Here is a 6,000-nt window from a genome sequence, read left to right on the forward strand (position 1 = left end):
AGCATTCTTGCCTCCTGGATCCTGTTCCATTGAGTCTTTTCAATACAACAGAAGAATTATACCTTCACTTCATCGGAATTGCTCAAGCACACACTCACTGTCTCTTGTTGGGAAGTGATAAAACCACCGCTCATGATATGAACATAGTCATAGATGAGGAGGCAGCAGCAATGATATCTTCTTCTTTTTTTATATAAAGTGGGGGTCATATAGGTGTACATTCCTAACCATGATGATACCCAATTGATGAAATATATTGCATCACAATGCCAGCTCCACTCTTCATAATAACTCCCAAATATACAACGATGCTTTGTAATTTTGTATCCTTTGTAAATGCACACACGGGGCTTTTGTTTTTATTTTTTACTGCAAGATGGGCAGCAGCTTAGAAGAGGGAATTGATCGAATATCATTCTGTGTGCTCTTTTATTGGTCAGCTTTTATTGGTGCATTGAAGAGCCCCTCCATGCCCTTGGCTTTATGAGGCTAACAAAGTGAAGGTGAATGCAGAGAGGCTTTAAAAAGCACCAGGGAGCCAAAATAGTGTTAATACAAAAGTTTCTACACTTAATCTGCATACATAATTCTGAACTTTCAGAATAAAGATGCGACAAAATTTAACTAAAGTATCTTTTTGAAACTAAAACAGTAAACAATCTTGTGGCATCTTAAAAACTTTTTTTTCCAAATAGCCCAATAATTGCATATGTTTTACTGTTTCATAGTACATCTCATCAAATCTATGGAGTGTTAGTCTGGGAAATGAGCACTGTATATACCTATTCATAATTACAGAAATGGGGGACAGTAAAAGGAAAGATTAGAAATAATGAGAATTATGTCCATGTAGTGCCATCATCAAAATTGTTGTGGATGTTCTAGCTTTGTTGACTTAATATGTGTAATATGAAAAGAAACCATTTGATTCAACATTGTATTAGTGAGGCAATGTGGAGATCTGTGGAGATCAATATTTTGAATCTGTCACGTATAATTTCTCCAAGAAATACATTTTCCCCCAAAGTACAAAATACAGATCTATTTATCTTACACATTTTTTAAAAAAAAAAAATGGAAGTAGAAAAATTGGCTATGCTTATTTACATTGGATTTATAAAATGCATTTAAAAAGTTTTTCTCACAAAGACTTTCAACAAGGCAGTGCCTAAGTATTTAATGCTGCTGTCATGAAGATGGTTTGCTAAAGTGAGATGGGTATTAAGTTGAATAGAGTGCATTATTACTAAATCTATGACTAAAGCAACTTTTATAGAATTGTATAAAGGCATACATTCAGCCAACAAGGTTGCTGAAAGTAAGCAGCAGAATTCAGGATTAAAGGCAACATACCATTAGATCCCTTTTCCCAAAAACAAATTAAGGTGGAAATTATCCCAAACTAAACAATTATTCCTAGGCAATTTCAAGCAACTCTTCATATAATTTCAGTTGTATCTCAATATTTAAGGTATGACATTTCTACAGTGTAGTCCATTTTTGCACGTGTTTAAAACATCATTTCTTACAGTTCTGTCTGTAGGAAGTACAAAGATTTGTAAGGGCAAGGGTACCTTATTTCTAGATGTTCTCATACCATCATTATTCCAAATAAACACTGTCTTGAGTTCCCATCTCCCAAAGGAAGGTGACTCTCCTTTAATTTCTTTTTCTTTTTTCTTTTTTGCTGTTGCTGTTGTTGTTGAATTTAATCAAAAGTGAATGTAAATAACACTTTGCAATTATGAGTGTTTAAATTCCGAATTTTTCGGACTAATCACTTTCAGAAACAAACAAGAGATTGAATTTATATCGCCTGCAGTTGTTATTGGAAAGGTATGGCCCAAGATTGCTAAATGAAGTCAGTCCCCCTGCAATTATGACCACTCAAGCGTGCTTTCAGCGTATCGTGCCAAATTAGGTAGATTTGAGCAATTTGACTTCCTGTAACAAATCTCCAGGGCACCTTTGAGAAAGTACAGACTGTTTACTAACACTCTCGGATTTCATGAGTAACTCTGGGCAAGAGCTATTTCAGCAGCGCCCGAGCACACACCTGTCAAACTGTGACAGCATGTGCTTTTTATGCCACATATGGTACAGAGAGCACACTCACCCCCCCACCGCTTTTTCCAATGTTAGTTGGATTTAATTCTATTGGACCAAAACAAAACAAAAATACAAATAGAAACCTCGAAGAACTGCAATCAACAAAATATAAATTGAGGAAACTTACAGCATTATACTTTTTAATCATTACATTAATTCTCACTGTTTTGCAATACCAGGCACTGTTGAAGTTTCCCTAAATGAAAGTTTATCCTTTTAGAAAATCCAAAGCCATTTGGAATCAAATCTACCCCTACACATATACATTTTTAATGGAAAGAGAAGCACAATTTAAGCTACGATTCATAAACATGTTCAAGACTTATTGGGGGGACTTAATTTCAGTGGAAGAAAATAAGCACATATTTTTATCTTTAAATTAATGTTCCATTAATTCTGGCTGGGCACAGCAGAAACCTGCAGTTTAGATTTTTAGACAGAAGGACTGCTATGATAAAAGTTCTCAGAATTTGATTCTTGGAAGGCAGAAGAAATGCCTGAAAATGCCCAACAAACCTTGCATTGGATTAGATGTAGAAATTGAAGAAAATTTGCAAATATGGCCAAATTAAATGAGCTGCATACAAATAATTTGCCCAAAGAAGGGCTTGATAGCATCCAATATTATAACTCAAAATAAGTATAGCATTCTGTATAAAAGAATATGGGAACTGCTGATACAAGCTTAGGAAAAAAAACAATGAAGAAAACAATATTAGAGCTATACAACTCTTCTGGTTTGAGGGCCAAAAATGCCCTGGGATGCAAGGAGAGCTCAGACAGCATCCTGAAAATAGCTGCATCTTTTCCAGGGTTTAGTGGAAGCCACTATATTTAAGGGAGGACTCTGAAGACAACGATAAATCTGAATCTTCATGGGAATGGCAAGATTTGAAGAATGTAACACAGGTGACATTTGCAAAATATCATTCCAAAGATGTTAGGGTTGTTTGGGCATGTGGGGAATAGAGGCAGAGACACACAAAAAGAGCAATGACATGACATGATATGAAACACTGCTAGCTATTTGCAATCTGAAAAAGATCACTTGATATCGCAGCATTTATAAATTTTAGGTCAAGTTGGCCACTTGTTATTGAACAAAATTGTATGTTACAGAACAATGTTTTCATAATCACCTGAACACATCCAAAACAATTATTTAGTTTTTAGATTTTAAATTACAGTTAGGATTATGGAAATTATCATAATTGAACTTTGTCTGATTTTCCTTCTTCCTCTGCACATAGAAATGGAGTCCACCTACAAGCAAATCAGTTATCCAGATGAAATGTCTCAACCAGCCCACATAAACAGAGAATGCAAACTCTCTACATTCTATTCTACCAAGAAAAATAAGTAAATAAAGGGAAATAGTTGATTTCCTAAGAAACAGCTATATGAACTTTAAAAGAGTTAAGATATTTTCATGACTTACCATAGTGTGGTATGGAAAAACCAAAAGACTCTGAAACACAGAAGGAGCAGACTGCAGAGCCTTACATAGTGTTTCTAGCTGGGGAATTCTGGAGTTGAAGTCCAAACATCTTAAAGTTGCTAAGGTTGAGAAACACAGCATAATGAGGGTGCATATTTGACCATCCCCTGAATCTTCCATCTAAAATAAGATCTAAAAACATTTAGTATTCTTCAAATAGTCTATCAGGCCACAGAATTATATTATTATAGACTTGGTCTCCTAATTGAATGAAATTTGGACCAAGAAATTTTGAGTTCTTCATTAGATCCTTCTTATGGCATGACTCAGTTGTGTGTGTGGAAAAAGATCTCAAGAAAATTCATATTCTATTTGTACAGAAGAAGACATTTGTATTGAGGGAGTTCATGCAAGGCAAGGCTTTCCTTTACAGCTACTCTGCCATGACAAAGGGGAAAAAACCTTACTGTAATTTATTTCTTGAAACACCTATGTTTCAAGGTTTCACACCACATACCTATGTGCAATTGGGCTATAGGTAATCTAGAGCAATTGCTCTTCCACTCAAAAACAGCTGCCAAAAGGTGAATGAGTACTGAAAAGCAGCCTAGAGGACTTTTAGGTATTTATATGGCCACTCAACTAGCAAATAGTGACTCTGAATGGCTTACATGTATAATAGTTACACATATAAAACCAGAAACACCAAACAAAACATCCAAAACAGGGTAACCAAGTCCAAACCACAACATTCCAATTCCAAGTCATTTCAGGACAGATCATCCAATGCTCTGACCCAGTGTCTGGGTAGAAAACCAGGGTTTCAATGCCTTCCAGATGGCCAGTAGAATTGAGTCATCTGAATCTTGGGGGGAAGGCAGTTCCTAAGGGCACTCATTCCAAGAGACAAGATGTGCTTTCTGGGTTCCACTGGATGATATTGTTTCACAGAAGAGACCTGAAACATGCCACTCTAAAGAATCTTGTAGGACAAGCAGAGACCATCAAAGACAGGTAATCCTGCAAAGAACTCATCTGTGTGCCATGAAGATCTTCATATGTCATCATTTGCACCACAAATTGCACCCAGAAAGCCATAGGGAGACAGTGCAGCGCACAAAATACCATCTTTACATGGATTTCCACGGTGTACCCATAACTATCCATGCTACTATAGTCTGGACCAATTGGCTTCTTTTATATGGTCTTCCTTTACCACATCTGGAACATTCTGCCTTACTCCAAAGTTTAAGTGATCAAGGCATGAATCATCATAAGTAATTCATCCCAATCCTGGAAGGGGCACAGTTGGTGTACAGGATGGATTTCAGCAAAATCCCTCTTGATCATGACTACACCTGTGCTTCCACTACAAGCCACAAGAACCCAAATGAAGAAAATGTTCTCTCACCTAGAACTAAAGATAGAAAGTCCCCCAAACAGGAACCCCCAAAACCTACAGCCTCTTAGTCTTGGTAAGATGAAGTCATTTTTCCCCATTCAGATTCATACAGAATCCAGATGCTAGGAAAGAACATGACATACTGATGACACCCAACTCTATACTGATAAGTAACCTCACAACCAGCCAGGATACACAAGGACCTAATATATAGGTGACCATACTCATAGCCATGAAGACTCTGTCCAATTCCTCAGCACCAACAGGCCTGAACTCTCCCCAGAAAACCAGGGACTTCAAGGCTTCAAGAGATTTGTACCTCCAAAATCCAACTCTGAGAGGATCCAAATCAGTGGTCGGTTGTTCGCACCAGTTCTATAGAACTGGTAGTAAAACCAGTGGGAGGCTCCGCCTACTGACCCTGATGTCATCAAAACACTTCTGCTCATGCGCAGAAGAGAGCGCACATGCACAAGCGAAGTGAGCACACGCACACGGCCCTGCTGCGAATCGGTAGTAAAGGTAAGTAGAACCCACCCCTGATCCAAATGAATTTATCTGAAGATGTCTGTAGTAAATGAAGGTGGTAGCTTTGGTCTCAATCATAGAGAACTCTGCTTAGTTTCCTCTTCGTATCTAAACTATTTCTGGGCCTGGCTACCAACATCAGCTTATTACAATTCTTCCTCTGCATGTGAAATCGCAATTGAATTTATACACTTTGGGAGTAGAGACTGTTTTGTATGCCTGCACCAGAGGTCAGTAATTAAGGATGAAAGACTGTAATTCACTAATGGTCATTTCCCAGAATGCCCACGTTATATTTAAGGTATGCCAAGTTCTTTTCCCCCTAATTTTTCCCTAATTCTCTTACCTACTACATAACACAATCACATTCCAGCAATCACACATGTACAAACAAATAGAGCCCTTTTCTTATTTTGTGGTTCTAGCAGCAAATAGCATTACCAGGCAGGGCACCTAGAATAATGGCTCCACCTAGTTGCCATCTCCATAATAATATCTGAAGCTTTAATCCATCTAGGTAACT

General features: G+C 37.5%; 1 long non-coding RNA gene across 1 annotated transcript in view; it reads left to right on the forward strand.

Moving 5' to 3' along the window:
- Positions 1 to 5,471, forward strand: part of LOC117677452 (uncharacterized) — a 174,906-nt gene extending 169,435 nt beyond the window's left edge. Inside the window, exon 6 of the long non-coding RNA XR_015732657.1 lies at positions 3,360 to 5,471. This is a non-coding gene — a long non-coding RNA (uncharacterized LOC117677452). The remainder of the gene's footprint in view (positions 1 to 3,359) is intronic.
- Positions 5,472 to 6,000: the final 529 nt, after the last annotated feature.

This window comes from Pantherophis guttatus, chromosome 2 (assembly GCF_059756535.1).
Source record: "Pantherophis guttatus breed Tessera chromosome 2, ASM5975653v1, whole genome shotgun sequence".
Taxonomy (NCBI): domain Eukaryota; kingdom Metazoa; phylum Chordata; class Lepidosauria; order Squamata; family Colubridae; genus Pantherophis; species Pantherophis guttatus.